Source organism: Ovis aries, chromosome 12 (genome assembly GCF_016772045.2).
Source record: "Ovis aries strain OAR_USU_Benz2616 breed Rambouillet chromosome 12, ARS-UI_Ramb_v3.0, whole genome shotgun sequence".
Lineage (NCBI taxonomy): Eukaryota > Metazoa > Chordata > Mammalia > Artiodactyla > Bovidae > Ovis > Ovis aries.
The window spans coordinates 44,138,142-44,157,179 of record NC_056065.1 but is presented as its reverse complement, the minus strand read 5'-3'; the positions used below and the strand labels follow the sequence as shown (position 1 = coordinate 44,157,179).

Here is a 19,038-nt window from a genome sequence, read left to right as displayed (position 1 = left end):
AGGAAATGGCAACCCACTCTAGTGTTCTTGCCTGGGAAAGCCCATGGACATAGGAGCCTGGAGGGCTATAGACCATAGGGTCACAAAGAGTCAGATATGACTTACTGACTGAGTGTGCACGCATGCTCTCTACCAGGCTCTTCCGCCAGGGATCTGCTTAAGCTAGTTGAACCAAAGTGGCAACAGGCAAATCTTGTCAAGATTACATTAAAGCTAAGAAAAGAAGATAAACATATTCTAAGGGAAAAAAATCATAAACTCACAATACATTCATACAGACTTACTGGCACCACCTTCTAAGTGCTACAGATACTGAGGTGAATAAAAACACTATCCTTCCCTTAACATGTTCACTATCTAATAATATTAGAATGAGAGAAAGTGCAAGTCACTCAGTCTTGTCTGACTCTTTGCGATCCCATGGAATACAGTCCATGGAATTCTCCAGGCCAGAATACTGGAATGGGTAGCCTTTCCCTTCTCCAGAGGATCTTCCCAACCCAGGGATCGAGCTCAGGTCAACTGCATTGCAGGTGGACTCTTTACCAGCTGAGTCACAAGGGAAGCTCAAGAATACTAGAGTGGGTAGCCTATCCCTTCTCCAGCAGATCTTCCCAACCCAGGAATTGAACTAGGGTCTCCTGCACTACAGGCTGATTCTTTACCAAATGAGCTATCAGGGAAGCCCATTAGAGCTAGACATCAAAACAAAAAATTTTATGTCTTTGATAATTTTAATTGTGCTTGTTTCTTACTCCCAGTGACAAAGATTGTGAGCTGTGTATAATTTCATCCTTGCCTTCCTCCTAAAGAAGAGCTGATGTTTAACAGGCCAATGGCCTCTCAGAAAAGAGACCACATTTGCAAGCTTCCCTTAAAGTTGGTATAGTCACATGACTAGATTCTGGTCATGGGCTATAAGTAGGCACAGTGTTTGAACTTCTGGAAACTGAATCCTGAGAAGAGGAGCCGCTTCTCTTCTTAGTCTTCCTGGTGGCCTGAATACAAACACACCATGTTAAGGTGGAGCACAAGATGGATCACAAGATGACTTGGGAACGGAGGCCACTCAGAATGGAGAAGCCAATTCTTTGATGTATCTAAAGAACCAGACCAAAAATTCACTAGTTTGCAATTCAGCACTTCCAGCCACTGTACACAAGTATCTCTAAATTATTTTGAAATTATCTCTAAATTATTATATATTCATGGGGAACTCTCAGGGAGTCCAGTGGTTAGGACGCCTCACTTTCACTGCCAAGGGCCCAGGTTCAATCCCTAGTTGGGGAACTAAGATCCCAAAAAACATGTAATGCAGCCAAAAACAAAACAAGTAAAAGAATGTCGAAAAATATAAATAAATGAACTATATTCATCTAAAACAATGATTTAGGGGAAATATTCTAATGTTTTTAAGTAAGGAAAGCTAGGAAGAAACAGATGACCCCAGCAAATGTATAGAAACACAACACTTAACACTCTTGCTGCTACTGCTAAGTCGCTTCAGTCATGTCCGACTCTGTGCAACCCCATAGACGGCAGCCCACCAGGCCCCCCCGTCCCTGGGATTCTCCAGGAAAGAACACTGGAGTGGGTTGCCATTTCCTTCTCTAATGCATGAAAGTGAAAAATGAAAGGGAAGTCCCTCAGTCTTGTCCAACTCCTATCGACCCCATGGACTGCAGCCCACCAGGCCCCTCCATCCATGGGATTTTCTAGGCAAGAGTACTGGAGTGGGGTGTCATTGCCTTCTCTGAACACTCTTGCTAGAATGACTCAAATAGCCTGAATGGACAACATAACGATTACGTTCCAGTGGGATTACGAATCAGGTCCTAGAGGCAGATGACATAAAGCAGAACAAAGCCCACATCTGCGGCCCTAGAGAGACGTCTCAGCTAAGTCAAGTTCTCCACATGACGCTACCCCAAGGAATCACAAGTAGTAAAAGATCGTTGCTTCTCCTACAACATGACCGGCATTTTGTGTGGAGGGTAGATTCATGGTGTCCTAAAGGCACCATTCAGGCCCCCTCCTTTCTCTTCCACTTTGATTTTAGGACTTCTTTAGAGAGAATATGTGGCTGCTCCTCCAACAAAAATACAAGGACCACTGATAACCAAATTTTCTGGAACACTATATAATTTATAAAAGTTAAGGCTGACCAGAATTCAAACTACACCAAGTTCTCAGAATACACCCAATATTTTACTTCACACTAGAAAGAAGACACAATGTCACAGCTTTACCTCTTAATTCCCACACCATTAACTGTGGATAAAAAACAGAGTGCACGAATGTGTCAGAGCCGTTCTCTGAGGTGAAGAGGTACTACCTAAAGATGAGTCTCCTGCTTTACCTAGAACATTTTTCCACCTTCAAAACCACAAACTCAGTCACTTGCAGAGGCCAAAGTCCTACAGTACACCAGGGCTAGTTAAAAAGAACTGTAATAGCAATTTATTAATAATCGCTACAGTCCAGATACACCCTCTAACTCAGAAATTTCACTTCTAAGAAAGTGAGCAGAAATGAATAAATATTTAGCAGTGTTGTTTATAATGGAAATAGCCTAAAATCCAGCTATATATAGCTAGTTATACTATGGTATCTATCGACTGATGTGGGTATGTCTAATGTTTCTGTGCATCATGGATGCCTTTAACTATCTATACAGTCAATCTCCACCAAAAAAAAAAGTTTTAAGTTCACAAAAACATGTATTGAAATATTTGTCACAAAATGAGGGAAAAATTGCAATGTAATACATTTACTTCTTTATAGATTTGTTAAATAATAACACTTACTAGGTTATTCCTCTAATAGCCTCCATAATTTCAAAGTAGTGAACATAAACATTATTTTCAGATGTTTTTCTCTACGTGATGTCATAAGCATATCTGTAATTTATATTGGTGTAACAGGCACTGCAAGTATTACTATGGCTTACTGCCTACCTTCATAATTGAAATGAATGCTAAAGGTCATTTTAAATGCAATAAATTAGTGAAAATAAAGATACAATTTGTTTATCCACTCAAGTTCACAGTTTCCTGAATTCTATTCAGTCACCTAGGTCATGGACCCCAGGTTAGAATTCCAGTTTCAATGAGAAGTAACAATGACTAATAATTCCTGACATGGCAATAAGTTCAAGACATGTTAAGTTAGAACAAAACAGTGAACAGCATAATCCTACACACACTTACTAAAGAAAGTGACCATACAACAAAATATTAACAATGACTTAGTGGCTTTACTTTTACATATCTGAATTTCAATTTTTTCCCTTAAAAAGAAAGTATTATTGTTCGCCAAAACCAAGGGGAAAAAATGCAGGAAGGAAAATATGGGTGAGAAATAAAAAGACCTATAACCAAATATTATAAATGCATTCATGGGGCAAAGGCGAAAAGCAGCAGGTAAATTCCAAGGAGAGAACATACAAATGGAGTCCCTCTAATCATTACAGAAGTTGAGTAACGGAAATGATGCAGAAAAGAGAGCTGAAAATCTGTATGTCAGTTTATCAGATGCCACAGCACTGAGAATCCTGGCAGCTGGGAGATAACAGAAGTAAAACACACGACAAAACTGATGGTCGCTACAACAACTAGCCTCCACGGATCCTGACCTGAATGCCAAATGCAATGTTTAAAAAGACTGCTCTCAGTGACGCCAAACATGCATTTTTCGGATAGCTGTAGCAGACTCTGAAAGCATTCTAGCTTATGGGCCTGAAAGATAGTCCAGGTTTTTTCTTCCTCAAAATGCCTTTCTCGCCTGTACAGAGAGCAAACTGGAAATCAGGTCTCCATTGTCTAACTGGAAATATAAGACACAGAATTCTTTATAAGGAAGGAGCATAATTTCCCCAAGTCTAAGTGCTGCCAGAGTTAATTCTCAGATACAAACTTGAAAACTTCAGGTGTGAACAGAGGTAATTAAATCATAAATCACCACTTTTCAGTTCAACTGTTCCTGACAATATAAAAATACAACATATCAAATGTGACTTTTTGTGATCTTTTCTTTCCCTCTACTGAAGAGAAAAAAATTATAATTATACAAAGTATTAACATTCCCTCATTCAATTTGGTAACTGTACAGTACCTATGTTTTATAATACTAGCACCAAAGGGATGTTCAGGACAAGTAAAGTCTAAGAACTAAACACCCCTAATGACAATAATGGCCTTCTGCAGAGCGAACAGCTATGCATAGCTTTACAGATTCAAACATTAACGTAAAAGCTGAGAATGATGAAAAGCAACACACTGAAATAATAGTAAAAGCATGTATTATAAACTCAATCCATTTCTCCTTTTTAAAAGGGACTTACAGCCACAATCTAATGCCCCCCAAAACCGTATTTTCACTGCATCTCTACTGATCAGTGTAAGCGACAGCACACCATCTGTCAAGCACACAAAGAAAGCAGGACAACATCTACAGCCTTCCAACGGAACAGAAAACAACCCTATCTGTGCCTTTTACAGTTTGGTTCTCACATTTTACACATTACACTTACACATTATCACACTGGACATCACTGAAAAAGGCATTCCCTGAAAAAGCAGATGAATAAAGAAATTTAGAGGTATGTGAGAAAATAAATTTAAGGGCTAAATGAGTGAACAAATGGTGGAATATACTTCATATGAAACATACAGTATGCTGCTACCTAGCCAGTTTGAGCACATATTTAATGAAATAATGAAAAAGATTTAAAGGTACTGGATAATTAACACAAACATAATGATAAAGAGTCACTGCGTATGAATTTAATAGACTCAGTAAAGTGACTTTGGAAGTTTATCCATTTCCACACATTTTAAGCATTAACTTAAAATAAACAGGTGACTTACTGATCTTCCTCCATCTATTTTATGCTCTTTAAAATCCATTCTAAAGTGTATACTAACACAAGTGTATTAAGGAATAGAAAAGAAAAGCCTATAATTTCTTTTTCTGATATTTAGGGAACTCAGCTCCAAATCAAAACTTAGGCACCCAGTAACTATTCTGAGATATTTAAACATTTTGCAAAAGGGAAAGAAATCATTTTACACACATACATTTTAAAGTAATTCCAAGAACAATATACTGCTTCCTCTTTAAATTCATAGACATTATTTTTAATTGTGGAAAGTCTGGTTTTCTCAGCTGGTGAAGCTGTCAGAATAAATAGAAGGCAATATCTGGAAACTTGACAAACACATGGGTCAAAGTCAAATACAAGCCAATCTCCGTCAAGAATGAAGCCAAATTCCTGCATTTCTATTTAAATGATGTTATCCAACCTAAATACCACCATGCCACTTCAAATCAAAATTGTTTCCTTTCAAAAAGACCATTTTACAAAACTGATAGAGTATAACAGATTAAACAACTTTTTCAGCAATTTCCTCAGCTACCACAAAGCAAGCCATCAAAGTATAATTATAATAAAGGGAACATTTAACAATTAATTGAGCCAGGAAAAGCTAAACCTCCAGAGCTTAAGAGTTCAAACACTTGCTCACTAACCACAGGGCCAAGGATTTTAACAGAACTGCAGGAAATCTCAGTCCAATTAGACTCCAGGTAAATATAAATTTTGCTCCACTGTGATTGGGACTCTTCATCTCAGTCCACCAGGCTGATTTTAGTATCCAGCTTGGAGATTCAAACAAAAGAACCCCTGCCTCCCACTGGATCTCTCCCCACACTGGTGAGTTATCCAGTTTCTAGGTGCCATTGGAACAGAAGTCACTGCAAAGCTCTTAGCTTGCTTTATACTGGACCAGTGACCAAGCAAGACTCCCCAACACACAGACACAGCTTCGAGGCAATAACACAACACCTCTGAAGATAGTCATGGTCTGTACCAGAATATAATGCTAACACCTTAAGTAACTGGCCTTCTTTTCTCATTCAGTTTCTATTTAGATTCTTTTTAGAGGATACCTACATACATTCTTTTAAAAAAAACAAACAAACACAGTTTCAAAATGCCACCATCCCAACAAACAGCTTATTTCTAAGGGATCATTTCATGACTTGTAGAGTTTGATAGGAAATACAAAAAGTTCAAATTTAATACCTAAATGGTTTCAACAATACAGACAAGTAAAAAGTATTTTTTAATTTAACTGGATAAGTGAAAGTAAATAATGATTTTTAATGTAGCATAAAACAGCAGGCGAGGGATGAATTTTAAGGATTACAGAAACAGGCAGAACCAGAGGCCAAGGCAGGAAACCCACACAGGTCGGCACCAAGGTCAGCACCATGGCCTACAGGTCAAATCTGACCCATGGCCTGTTTTTGTAAGTCCCGCAAACAAAGAATGGATTTTACATTTTTTATTGATTGGAGAGGAAACAAAAAGAATATTTTTTGACTTGCAAAAATTACATGAAATTCAAATTTCAGTGTATATAAATACAGCTGTATTGGAACAGCCAGCTCATTCACTTATATGTTAGCCGTCACTGCTTTCATTCCACAAGAGCAGCTCAGTAGTAGCAGAGACTGTGCAGCCTACAGCAAATTTGAAAATACTTACTCTCCGGCCCTTTACAGAGTCTGCCAACCACTACTCTAGAAGTGCTTGCTAAACAAGCAGCTCAGCTGACAATGTAAAATTTACCCCACAGATCTTGCAAAAGGTCTCTTATTTACTAATGACACATATGCTCAGAACTGTGGTGTTGGAGAAGACTCTTGAGAGTCCCTTGGACTGCAAGGAGATCCAACCAGTCCATCCTAAAGAGATAGTCCTGAGTGTTCACTGGAAGAACTGATGTTGAAGCTGAAGCTCCAATACTTTGGCCACCTGATGAGAAGAGCTGACTCATTTGAAAAGACCCTGATGCTGGGAAAGATTGAGGGCAGGAGGAGAAGGGAACGACAGAGGATAAGATGGTTGGATGGCATCACCGACTCAATGGACACGAGTTTGGGTAAACTCCGGCAGTTGGTATGGATAAGGAGGCCTGGCGTGCTACGGTTCACGGGGTCGCAAAGAGTCGGACATGAGTAAGCGACTGAACTGAACTAGACTGATGCTCAGAAACTTCCTGCTATAAAATGCTCAAGAATTCTTCCAGTAGTTAGTATCAAGCATTCTGACCTGAAAATAACAAAAGAACCTTTCAGGCAATGCCTATGAGGATAAGAGAGTGCCTCTAGCACTGCCTCTCTAAGTTTCTTGTCACATTTTCCATCTGGGCTGAAAACTCAGCTCATTTTATGAATCTAGATCAGAGACGGCAAAGATTCCTACATTTGCACCCAAGAACAATGCTATCAACTGACTGGCGTACTCCTTCCAAACGGACTGAATTCAGCCTGGATCACTTGGAACAGGACATGAAATCCATCTGCCTTCTAATATCCAGGTGATCTATTCTTTTTGAACTTCTTTACCATTCATTTCTCCTTTATCCTTTTTCTTATACCTTTTTTGTGTGTGAAAACCATGTTGCGAACCTGACAGAGAAGACAACAGAGAAATGAAAGTGGAACGGGTATGCCTGCTCTCTGACGTGTGAACAAGACACTAACAAGTGACACACCATTAATTTTTAAAAAGAGGATGTTTTTAAGTCTCTGTCAAAATATTGAGTACATCTATGGCTGATTCATACTGTTGAACATACTACTAATGTATGGCAGAAACCAATACAACATTGTAAAGCAATTATTCTCCAATTAAAAATAAATAAATTTTTAAAAAATACTGAGTTCAAAGGCATTCTTGACAAGCCCTGCATCCTGCTCCCTTTTATCTACCTTCATATGAAAGCTTTAAAGGGACTTCCCTGGCCGTCAAGTGGTTAAGACTTTGCCTTCCAATGCAGGGGAAGTGAATTCAATTTCCTGGTTGGGGAACTAAGATCCCACAGGTCTCACAGTCAGAAAACCAAAATATAAAACAAAAGCAATATTGCAACATGTTCAATAATGGTCCACATCAAAAAAAAAAATCTTTAAAAAATAAACATGCTTTAAACGAACTAGAAAGATGCAGATTCTACTGAGACATGCCCCACCCCACCCCCCACCTCCCACAGAAAGGCTTTCTGTGTTTACCACAACACTCAGAGAGAGTCTGAAGGAGCAATAACTAAGCTTGGTAACCATTTCCACCAAAAGAAAAGGTCTCTATCAACCTTGGCAAACTGTAACCAATTGGAGCCAAGTCCAATTTGGATTCAGACACTCAAGTACGCAGACCTGGGACTGCATCATGACCAATCCATCCAAAAGGAGCCCTGAACAGCCAGAGCTTACGCTCAATGGTAGCCACATTAACGTCAGAGCAGAGGTGTTTGAGAGCAGAGTAATGTCCCCTCTCAAAATAACCTTCGCCAGAAGTCCCGTGTGGCTTCCACACTTCACTCAGATGTTTTCTGAGCATTTGCACAAGCAAAGCATCTTGCTAGGAAAGTTTCTGCCTGAGCCCACTCTTGTGTCACGAATAATTTCATGAGCTGTCATCACCACCAGCAGGCAAACATTTCAGTGAACATTTTAAATATCCACAAGGATAACAGACTCCTTAGAAGAGAGAACATGAGATCCTAATTGGGATCAAAGCCCCTCATCTTTGGAGAGGAAGCACACATATCTTAGGGTCCTGTCATGTTTTAACAGTTTTTACAACCGAAAGTGAAATTTTTCAAAATAAATTTTTTAAAAAGTCAGGCAGTCAACCATAAAAGAATTGCAGGCTTTTATGAACAGTCAAAGAATTAGATTACTGAGGTCAGAAGCCATCTCCTTTTACAGTTTTGAAGAGGGAGACTTGGTGACTATAAATGTCTTCCATTAGTAGGTACTATCTTTTCAACCTAGGAGGATTAAAAATTAAGTAACCTCAATTTGATGGTAATTATCTCCTTAAATTGATATGCATCTTCTGTCCCTGAGAAGATTTAGAATTATTTAAAGAAAGACTTAAGAGAATCAAAACTATATTAACACTTTGGAAGTTAATAAGAAATCAAGACATGATATTTTTATTCTTTTTATAGTTGAAAGAATGTGGCTTAGAACAATATTCTTGAAATTACAACTAAAAAAAAAAAAAAAGTACTACCTAGGGCCATTTAATTCGGTAAGATCTTACAGGAAACCCAAACAAACTTTTGCCCAATGCAATATATACTTACTCTTTCTAAAGAAGCCCCGTGCGTATGTGTGGGTATACTCATGTAATCCCCATTATGGCTCTTGAAGTGCGTACTCTGATCCCCATTTTACTGGTGAAGAAACAAAGGCACAGAGGTTGTCCCTTGCCAGCACCTGCCTCTCCCATGGTAAAACTAGACTGCCCTGCACTGCTTCTCTGTAAGAAACTGATCCAGAAACCTAAGTGAGTTTATGCACAACCCTGAAATATCTAAGGCACCTTATTTATAGGTTTTGATTAATTTCATTTATAAGAAGCGCTAAGTACTTTAAAGGTTTGTGTTAAAAGACTAAACAACAAAAATCAAATATTGAATTTATTTTACTTAATAAGCAAGTCAATGTTGAAACTATTAATTATAAACAAGACCAATCACAATTCAAAAATCTCTTAAAATTAACTGTTAAAATATATTTCATTTATAAAAGGCATAAGTTTTGTAAGCTGAACTTTAAAAAAAAACTAGAGCCATGTCTTCTAATTTATAACTTTTAACCAATTGAATGCCCATTTTTTAAGCCAAAGTAAACTTTCTCAATAGCTCAGGACCCCTCTGAAGAAAGTCCTGACATCAACGATTCTGTACTTGTGTTTACTGCCCACCTCCTAAAGGCAGTACAGCTAAAACAATGCTACTCAAGAGGCTGTCCGTGAAACACAGCATGAACACACGTGGAGTCATCACCCTGCTTATGCTGTTAAGTATCTAAGGAACAAACAACAAAGTGCCTAGAATGTCCCAGATTGGGGTACATCAATGAACTAAAAGGAAAAAAGATTCATGTCCTTCTGGAGTGGACCAGCAAGGAAAAGACAAGAGAAATGAGAACGGTGGTATTTTAACCAGGTATGAAATATCTAGGGGTAAAGGGACTGTGAGATGGGGAGAGACACTCAGAGGGGAAGTCCTGGGGGGAGGAGGTGTCAAAGGATTTTGGATTCAAGCTACAACTGGGACCCAGGAAACCGAGGTGAATACATGGCCAGAAAGCTAGATCTCGAAGTTTGATGATTAACTGCTCATAAAAAATGCCTTCAAAGGATTACTGTTTAACACATACCTGCTAACACATACCTGCCATGAGTAAGGGTGATTTTCATCCAAAAATGGCCACATACAAAACATTTCTGTTTCTTTTGGAATATACAGGTTAAGGATACATTCTGGTTCACTGCTTGTCATGTGTGTGTGTATATCTGGGAAAAACATATATTTCACTAAAAAAATGTATATTAAAAATAAAATATAGGCTAAGTAAGGAGCAGCTTACTCAAACTTTTGCACTTCTAAAATCAGATTTTTTTTTTTTTTAAATCAGTAAGCATATCATCAAGAAATAACATAGCGCTGTCCAAGCAGGGACCCAGAGTGGCTGAAGAATACCTTAGGGAATATTTAAAATACATTAAAACAACAGGTGCTGATTCAAAGGTACCAAAACAGTGCAGGTTAACCTGGGGCTTCTGTGCAGGCAAGCACAGCAGGCATGGAAAGTGGAGGCACCTCTCTGGAGACGGAGCCTGGGGGTAGGCATCATTTATTCATTTCACTTTAGAAAGAAACGAAAGGGCTCTCACCAGGGCGATAGCCAAATTGAAGGTTTAAATTCTCACCTACTTTTTCCTCTTCTGCTAAAATGTAACCTATATTACACCATGTAATTGCACACTCTAATCCCAGTCCCTCTATTCACACACCTCTCGCCTAGAAAGTTGCATATGAACCAGCACAAATCACACACTGTGCTGACACTGTTCCTCTATTTACCCAGCACATGCATAGCAAAACAAACTATTTATAAATATCCATATGTCGTTAGAAGTTCTCCCTGAATCTGGAACCACAGTGACAGTCTCCTAATAAAGTGGCACATGAGGACCTCCCTCATCTATGCCCCCACCACCCCTGTATTCCACTGGGGGAAGTTACCATAGCCCCACCAGATGGAGTTTAGGGGGAGCGATAAATCAAGATATCTGTCTTTCTTTTATACAAGACACAGACATACAATTCAAGTTCCACCAAACAACCTACTCTTCTGAGACTGTGACTGGAGCTGAGTGACAGCAAGGAAGGAAAATGCTGAAGGACACTCTTCTGGGGGTAGCACCCAGATGGAATGGTCAGGAGTTTCTGCTAACCCAAAATCCGAACTGTCCTCGATCCAGACAGGTGTCCACCCAGTCTGTGAGTTACTCTACCAACAAATTATTTTCATGTGAGATGTGGCCAATGTTCTCCAGTTTCCATTTAAAAAAAAAAAAAAAACCTTAATGAATATAATACATTCACATTTATTAGATCACATAAACCATGTATTTTTATCTTTCAGTTGCTGGGTTAAGGTTTCAAATTCAGTAATCAAAATTTATCCTAAATATTCTGCAACACCTTACCTCACCCTGCTCAACATACCTCTCATACTTGTTAACCATTTACCTTTGCAACAATTAATCCTTATATACATCTAGCAAGAGAGAGAAACAACTTTCAGAAGCAGGCAACATGTACCGACTTCAGGAGTAGGAGAAAGAAAAGGAGCAAATTAATTATTTATTTGCATTTTCTAAGAAATAGGCCTATCCCTTCTTTAGTTTCAGCATAACTGTGTTTCTTATTTTCATTATCTTCAGTAATTTTAGCAAGTTTAGTTCAGTTCAGTTGCTCAGTCATGTCAGACTCTTTGCAACCCCATGGACTGCAGCACACCAGGCCTCCCTGTCCACCACCAACTCCCGGAGTTTACTCAAACTCATGTCCATTGAGTCAGTGATGCCGTCCAACCATCTCATCCTCTGTCATCCCCTTCTTCTGCCTTCAAGCTTTCCCAGCATCAGGGTCTCTTCAAATGAGTCAGCTCTTTGCATCAGGTGGCCCAAGTATTGGAGTTTCAGCTTCAACATCAGTCCTTCCAATGAACATTCAAGACTGATCTCCTTTAGAATGGACTGGTTTGATCTCCTTGCAGTCCAAGGGAGTCTCAAGAGTATTCTCCAACATCACAGTTCAAAAGCATCAAAGGTCAATCCATTCTGGGCTTTAACCAATTCTTCCAGGCCCATGTGGACTTACAAACCAGCTGTGTGTCCTGTTTCCCCATAGATACTATAGGAAAGCAATGACTCACTTGTGCAGAGATTTTAAGGAGCAGAAACAACATGTGTACAGGAAGTCCACCATTGGAAAGGAGCAGGTGCTTTAAAAACGGTGGGCATCCACGGTTATAATGGTGTAACCATCCACGGTTACAGCTCCCTCTCTCCCTCACAACTGACAATTTGTACACAGGCTCACATATCTGAAGTTATTGGTATTTCTCCCGGCAATCTTGATTCCAGCTGTGCTTCACGAGGCCGGCATTTTGCGTGATGTACTCTGCATATAGGTTAAATAAGCAGTGTGACAATATACATCCTTGATGAACTCCTTTCCCAATTTGCTATCAGCCTGTTGTTTCATGTCTGGTTCTGTTGCTTCTTGATCTGTATACAGGTTTCATAGGAGCCAGGTAAGGTAGTTTGGTATTCCCATCTCTTGAAGAATTTTCCACATTTTATTGTGATCCAAACAGTCAAAGGCTTTAGTGTATTCAGTCAGAAGCAGATGTCTCCCCATTTTGGATCTGCCTAAACTCCAGTCTGCTGTGAGTGTGCTGGGATGCTGGGCTTCTCAGCCCTCAAGGCAATGCACTCATTTTCTATCTGTGTGCTAACTTGAAAAAGACAGGGAAGCACTGGTCTACATCAATGATTCTCAAATTTTAATGCATATTTAACACACCTGGAAATCTTATGAAAACAAAAATATTGACTGAGTAGATCTGGAGTGGAACCTGAGACTGCATTTCTAAGAGGCTGCCGACCTGTGGCTGACACCAAACACTCCAGCAAGCTCTGGGGTACATGTCTCACTATACTCAAAGACCCTTCCTTTCCTTACAAAACAGAAAAAGATAGAGTTAACTAGTCCCCAAACTTCTACCACTTTCCATTCTTTTGGTTAGAACAACTTTAGAAGTTATTCTTCCACCCTCCTAAAGTCATAACTTTTTATGTGCTAAAATTCTTTCCTATACATAACGCAGGATTTGAATAACTTCCTAATAAACACTAAAAGGCAATCATTTCTTTAGGCTTAAGAAGAGGCAAAGTAAAATTTCAATAGAAACAGAAAGAAAAAATTAATGCAATCCACAATGAAAAGTATACTAAAACATGATTAAAAATAAATATATTTTCACAGGTGTTGCAAGGACACACAACTAAGGAGAGCTGAAGTGGTCACAGACTCAGGTCGCTCAAACCTGAGTCCTCCTGGCAACAACGCTCTTCCTGCCTGTCATGTATTTAACTGCATCTTACCAAAATTTATACATTTGAGTCCTAACCCTCAGTGCCTCAAAATGTGACTGACCTTCCTGAAAAAAGTGATCACTGCAGACGTGATCACTTTTAATTAGAATGAGGTGGCGCCCTAATTCAATGATTTGTGTCTTCATAAAAAGGATAAATTTGGTGAGACCCAAAACCAGGCACACAAAGAGATGCGATGTGAAGACTGAAGCTATGCTCAGACAAGTCGAGAAACTCTCAGAAGCTAGGAGAGGTGTGGAACAGATAGATCCTTTTCCAGTACCTTCAACGGGAGCACCAAACCTACCAGCGCCTTGACCTTGAACTTGCAGCCTACAAAACCGTGAGCCAATACATTTCTATTGTTTGGCTGTTTAAGCTACTCAGCTTGTGGTACTTTATTATGAGAGCCCTTGCAAACTCACACATTGCCTGTGTTTCTTTCCTGTCAAAAAATATCTAAAGACGATGCACAGATAGGCAATCTTATCACAGTTTGGTGTGCCATGTGAAGGTTTTAGACTCTGTCCTATTGGCAAAAGGGATCCACTGAAAAGCTTTAAGCAGATTAATATTAGGTTTATTACATGCAAATTATCTTGTCACGCAAGTTAAATCATTATCAACCCTACAGGTGCCTTTATGCTAGGATTCATGTTTCTTGTGACACAAGAAATATTCTTGCAACACAAAAAAATTCTTGCAATCAGAAAAACTCACACTCCCTCCCAAATAAGAATGCCTCAAGTAGACACTTTCATTTTCATGTCAATTTCACCTAAAACTTCTACAGATAGAAGACACGGATAAAAAGCTGCAGATCAAATGAGCTTTTAATTTTCTCCAAAAATGTATGTCCTAGAACACCAAATGCCAGAGTTTTCTTTAGGTTTACTTTGAGAAGGAATGTTTGTCTGAGTGACTGCAGAAGATAAGCTTTCAATTATTCAGAAAAGCAAGACTTTAAAACCAAATTCAGCCTCTTAACTGGTCAGAGATCGATCACTCAGTGAAGAATCAGGAGCTCAATGGTAGCATATCATTTGGTAAAAAGTTGGTAACTCCCTTCCCCTCTTTAAACAGAAATCTGAACTAAAGGGAAACTATACATTTTTTAAAGTTCCATGCTTTAACTTTTTTTTCCTAAGTAAGTACAAAACTGTAACTATGTGTCATTGTGTCATGATGGCTATACTAACTAACCTCACTGTGGTATAATCATTTTGCTATATATATATGTGTGTGTGTGTGTATATATATATATATGTATATGTATATATATAAAATCACTAATTTTGTGCACACGCTGTTGGGTGTGTGTGTGTGTTGCATCCCTTGTGGCTCAGCTGGTTAAGAATCCACCTGCAATGTGGGAGACCTGAGTTCAATCCCTGGGTTGGGAAGATCCCCTGGAGAAGGGAAAGGCTACCCACTCCAGTATTCTGGCCTAGAGAATTTTGTGTGTGTCATGTGAACTTAATCTATTTACCTAGCAACTTTCAAATACACATAGCAGCATTTTTAACTCCCATCACATGCTGTACATTACATCCCCAGAACTTATTCATCTTCTAACTGGAAATTTGTACCCTTTGACTGCCTTCACCCACCTCCCTGACTCCTTATCCCCCACCTCCCCATATGTGACAACCACTGATCTGTTCTGTTGCCAAGTTTGGGGGGTTTTTGGCATTTTGGGGGTTTTTTTTCTCCCACAAGTGAGAGAGATCATGTGGTACTTCTCTTTGACTTTTTTGCTTAACATAATGACCTCAGGTTCATCCATGTTGTGACAAATGGCAGTTTCCCTCCTGACTGAATTTAGTTCCCTATGTAACTACACATTTTCTTAATGTCATGCATTGGTTATATCTCAGTAAAGCAAGGGAAAAGAAGGAAGAAAAAAGCAGAAAGAAATTTATATGCCACCCACAGCAAACTTTAGAAACCAATACTCTATGCTGAAAACGCCCATAAGAGAAATCTGACTGCACACAGCTGTGTAAAAAATCAATTTGTCACCGTGACAGTCATCTCAGAAATAGAGTAACGGCTGATGGACAACAAAGAAGTTAGATTAGACACAGATGCAAAGTATACACAGAGCTCCACAAGGTTTTGATTTTGGTTTTTATAACAAGCTTGTTAAATCATTCACTGGGAAATAAATTATTCAAACTGGACTTCCAGAAGCATTATTCTGTGACATCATCAATCAGTCAATATATTTTTGAATAAAACTTTCAGAAACTTATTTATTCATCAAGTATTGGACTTCCCTGGTGGTCCAGTGGTTTGGACTCCATGCTTTCACTGCCAGGACCCTGGATTCAGTCCATGGTTAGGAAACTAGGATCCCACCAGCCATGCAGTGAGGCCAAAACAAACAACAAAAAACAAATATTATGGAATACATGCTACATGTACACTATTCTTGTAGATCTCAGGAATTCAATGATAAGTAAAAACAGAGTAGATACCTTTATGGAGGAGAGAGACATCCTAAAATAGTAACAGAAATAAACAGAAAATTATTACTGTTACAAGTGCAAGAAGGAAAGTTACATGACTCCAGGACTATACCTATTAAGGAAGTCTGGATAATTGGGGCATGGGAAGAAGGTGATGGCACTGGAATGGAGTACTAAAGAGAGGATAGTAGTTCAGTGTGTCTGTGTGTTGGGTTGGGGCAGGGGGTCACAAACCTGAGGCATCAGCAGGTACAAACCCCCTAAGGTAGGAGGTAACATGGACACTGTAACTAAAAGTCCATCATGCTGTACTTCTAAGAGCAAGATAAAGCTGCAAAGATGAGGAGCAGGATCAAAAAGAACTGGTTGTAACCAGGCATGAGATTAAACCTTAGCTATGACAAATTCTAAATACTCATTTCCTCAATAAAACCTCAGCCTTCTCAGACCAAACAGGATGAACATACGCCTATCCCCCAAGGACAAGCACGTATATTACATAACAGTCCATTTCTATCCTCATGTTATTGCTCACCGCTAGGCTCAAGCTTAATGACAGTTTGGGAGGCATTTGTAATTTAGACTTAATTTGAGTACTGAAACCAATTCAGAAAAGGAAAAAATTTATCTGTGATTTTAAATGAGCATAAAAGGTCTGAAAAGACACTGTGCTCAGTTGTGTCTGACTATTTTCAACCCCATGGACTGGAGCTTGCCAGGGTCCTCTGTCCATGAAATTCTTCAGGCAAGAAGAATACTGTAATGGGTTGCCATTTCATCCTCCAGAGGACTTTTCTGACCCAGGAATCGAACCCATGTCTCCTGAAACTTCTGCACTGCAGGCAGATTCTTTATCACTGAGCCACCAGGGAAGCCCATAAAAAGTCTACCACTCAAAAACTAATAATACACTGAAGAATCCCTTATGATGCCCCATAAAGTCCCTACTGAAACCCTTAAGATACAACTAACCAAAGAGAATCTCTGCAGTTGGGTGCATGTAAGGGTTTTCATCACCAACCAAAGATGTTACTGTAGTACTCTGCACCAAGAAAGACAAAGACTAGAAAGAAGAAAGACAAAGAAAAGGAGAAGAAGAAAACAAACAAACAAACAAACAAAAAAATGGTTCCACCTGGGAATCTAGTCACAATAACCTACCTTCCAATTCTTCAGTGTGGGTAAACCTAAAGAAGAGGCAATATTTTAACATCTTCCACCGAGAAAGAAGCTATTGGTAGAAGTCATTCACCTTCAAATGCATAATAACCCCCAAAGAAACAAAACTACTGAGAAGGTCAAAGACCGTCTCCTTACCAAAGAGGCAAACATCTATAGACCTGGCAGTACGCAAACCACAGGCCACAGTGTCACCTGGACAAGCACAGGGGCATCTCCCAGCAAGTGGTTCTGCTGGAGCGTCACAGAAAATTTTCAAGCCATTTTTGTTGTTTTCAATCCTTTATAACAGCTTCCAGAGAGGCTGTATATCTTTTTCACATTTCACAAAGGTCCTCAGATTTACTGAAACAATGTCTGCCTCCCTTAAGTATACAGTTCTTCCCCAAAACAAGAACCTACTGTTTTGAAAATAAGCCATTACCAACCTCCCTCCACACAGTCTTCTAAACATCAAGAAGAAAAGATTTCCCACCATCCTGTAGAATATGCAATATGAATGTGCAACAGTTCTCAAACTTGTTTTCTCAAAAATGATTTTTCTTAAGGAGATATTCAGCAGAAACAGGATGCCATAGCCCCAAAATGGCAGGTTGTTTTGTTTTGTTTTGTTTTAATGTTAAAGAAGTTTCCTTAACTGCAGGGCTTCTCCAAGTTATTAATTATGACAGTCTCACATGAGGGACAATACATGCAGCACTTCCCATATATTTCACTATAAGTATTTTGGAGAAGCATTTTGGGGAAGAAAAAAACAAGAGTAACTCTCCACTGAGAAAAGCTGGCCCTCAGTTTTACATAAGACAGCCAGCCTTCTGACACAATAACAAATAAGATCGTCCCTTATTTTTAAGGTATCATCCTGTAACCTATATCTAAAGAAGTTAATGCATTCTGTCTCCTTCTCGTGATCTAGAAGTACACAGGTCCGTAGCAATCAACGTGCAGTTGGTCTATACTGATATATGTTCCTAGGTGGCTAGGACATTCTGACTGTCCAACATGTTAAGGGTGAATCAAAGACCCTGTCAGTACGGTAACCTACACACTACCAAATCTCCACAACAGAGCTCTAATTTCCCCCAGAAACTTCAATTTTGATAATTTTATATCACATAAATATCTTCTCACTTAGTCATCAGCCAAAAAATATAGTATATACAAGCTAATCTATGTAAGTTTGAAAACATTCTTTTTCAAAATTCAAAACTAATTTCTATATGAATCGCCAGTCTATGTCTGACGCAGGATGCAGCATGCTTGGGGCTGATGCATGGGGATGACCCAGAGAGATGTTATGGGGAGGGAGGTGGAAGGGGGGTTCATGTTTGGGAACGCATGTAAGAATTAAAGATATTAAAATCAAAATAAAATAAAATAAATTACCGTGTTAAAAAAAATAATAATTTCTATATGGGGGGAAAAATCGAGTACTTTATATGAAGTTCAGCACAGCTGCAGTACAGCTCAGCAAAATAACTGTACCAGGTTAATGACATAATCTCTTTAACCTCCAGCTCCTAGAAAAATATCAAACTGGGAGGCTTCCAATCTGTTAATTACATCTCATGCAACTCATGTCATTCCTCAACACTGTAAGCAATTCAAAGGAACTGATTTCAGCTAGTTGTTGTTTTTTTTTAAACTGACTTCTGTAAGGAAAGTATCCAAATATACACAATGTATCAAATGAGAAAGGAAGGTATTGCTGGTGTTCAACAGGTTCTGAACCACCTGCTTCCCTACATCTTATCTGCAAGCTGTGTCTGGTCTCTCTCTGAACAATTGCTACAAATAACCTCAATATACTGAGTGGAGGCAGTACCTTTCCTGGAAAACAAAGCAGGCTAGTTG

The 19,038-nt window shown here is 39.1% G+C and overlaps 1 protein-coding gene across 7 annotated transcripts in view; it reads right to left on the bottom strand.

Moving 5' to 3' along the window:
* RERE (arginine-glutamic acid dipeptide repeats) overlaps nucleotides 1-19,038 on the bottom strand; it is a 418,492-nt gene that overhangs the window by 244,939 nt on the left and 154,515 nt on the right. The window lies entirely within an intron of this gene.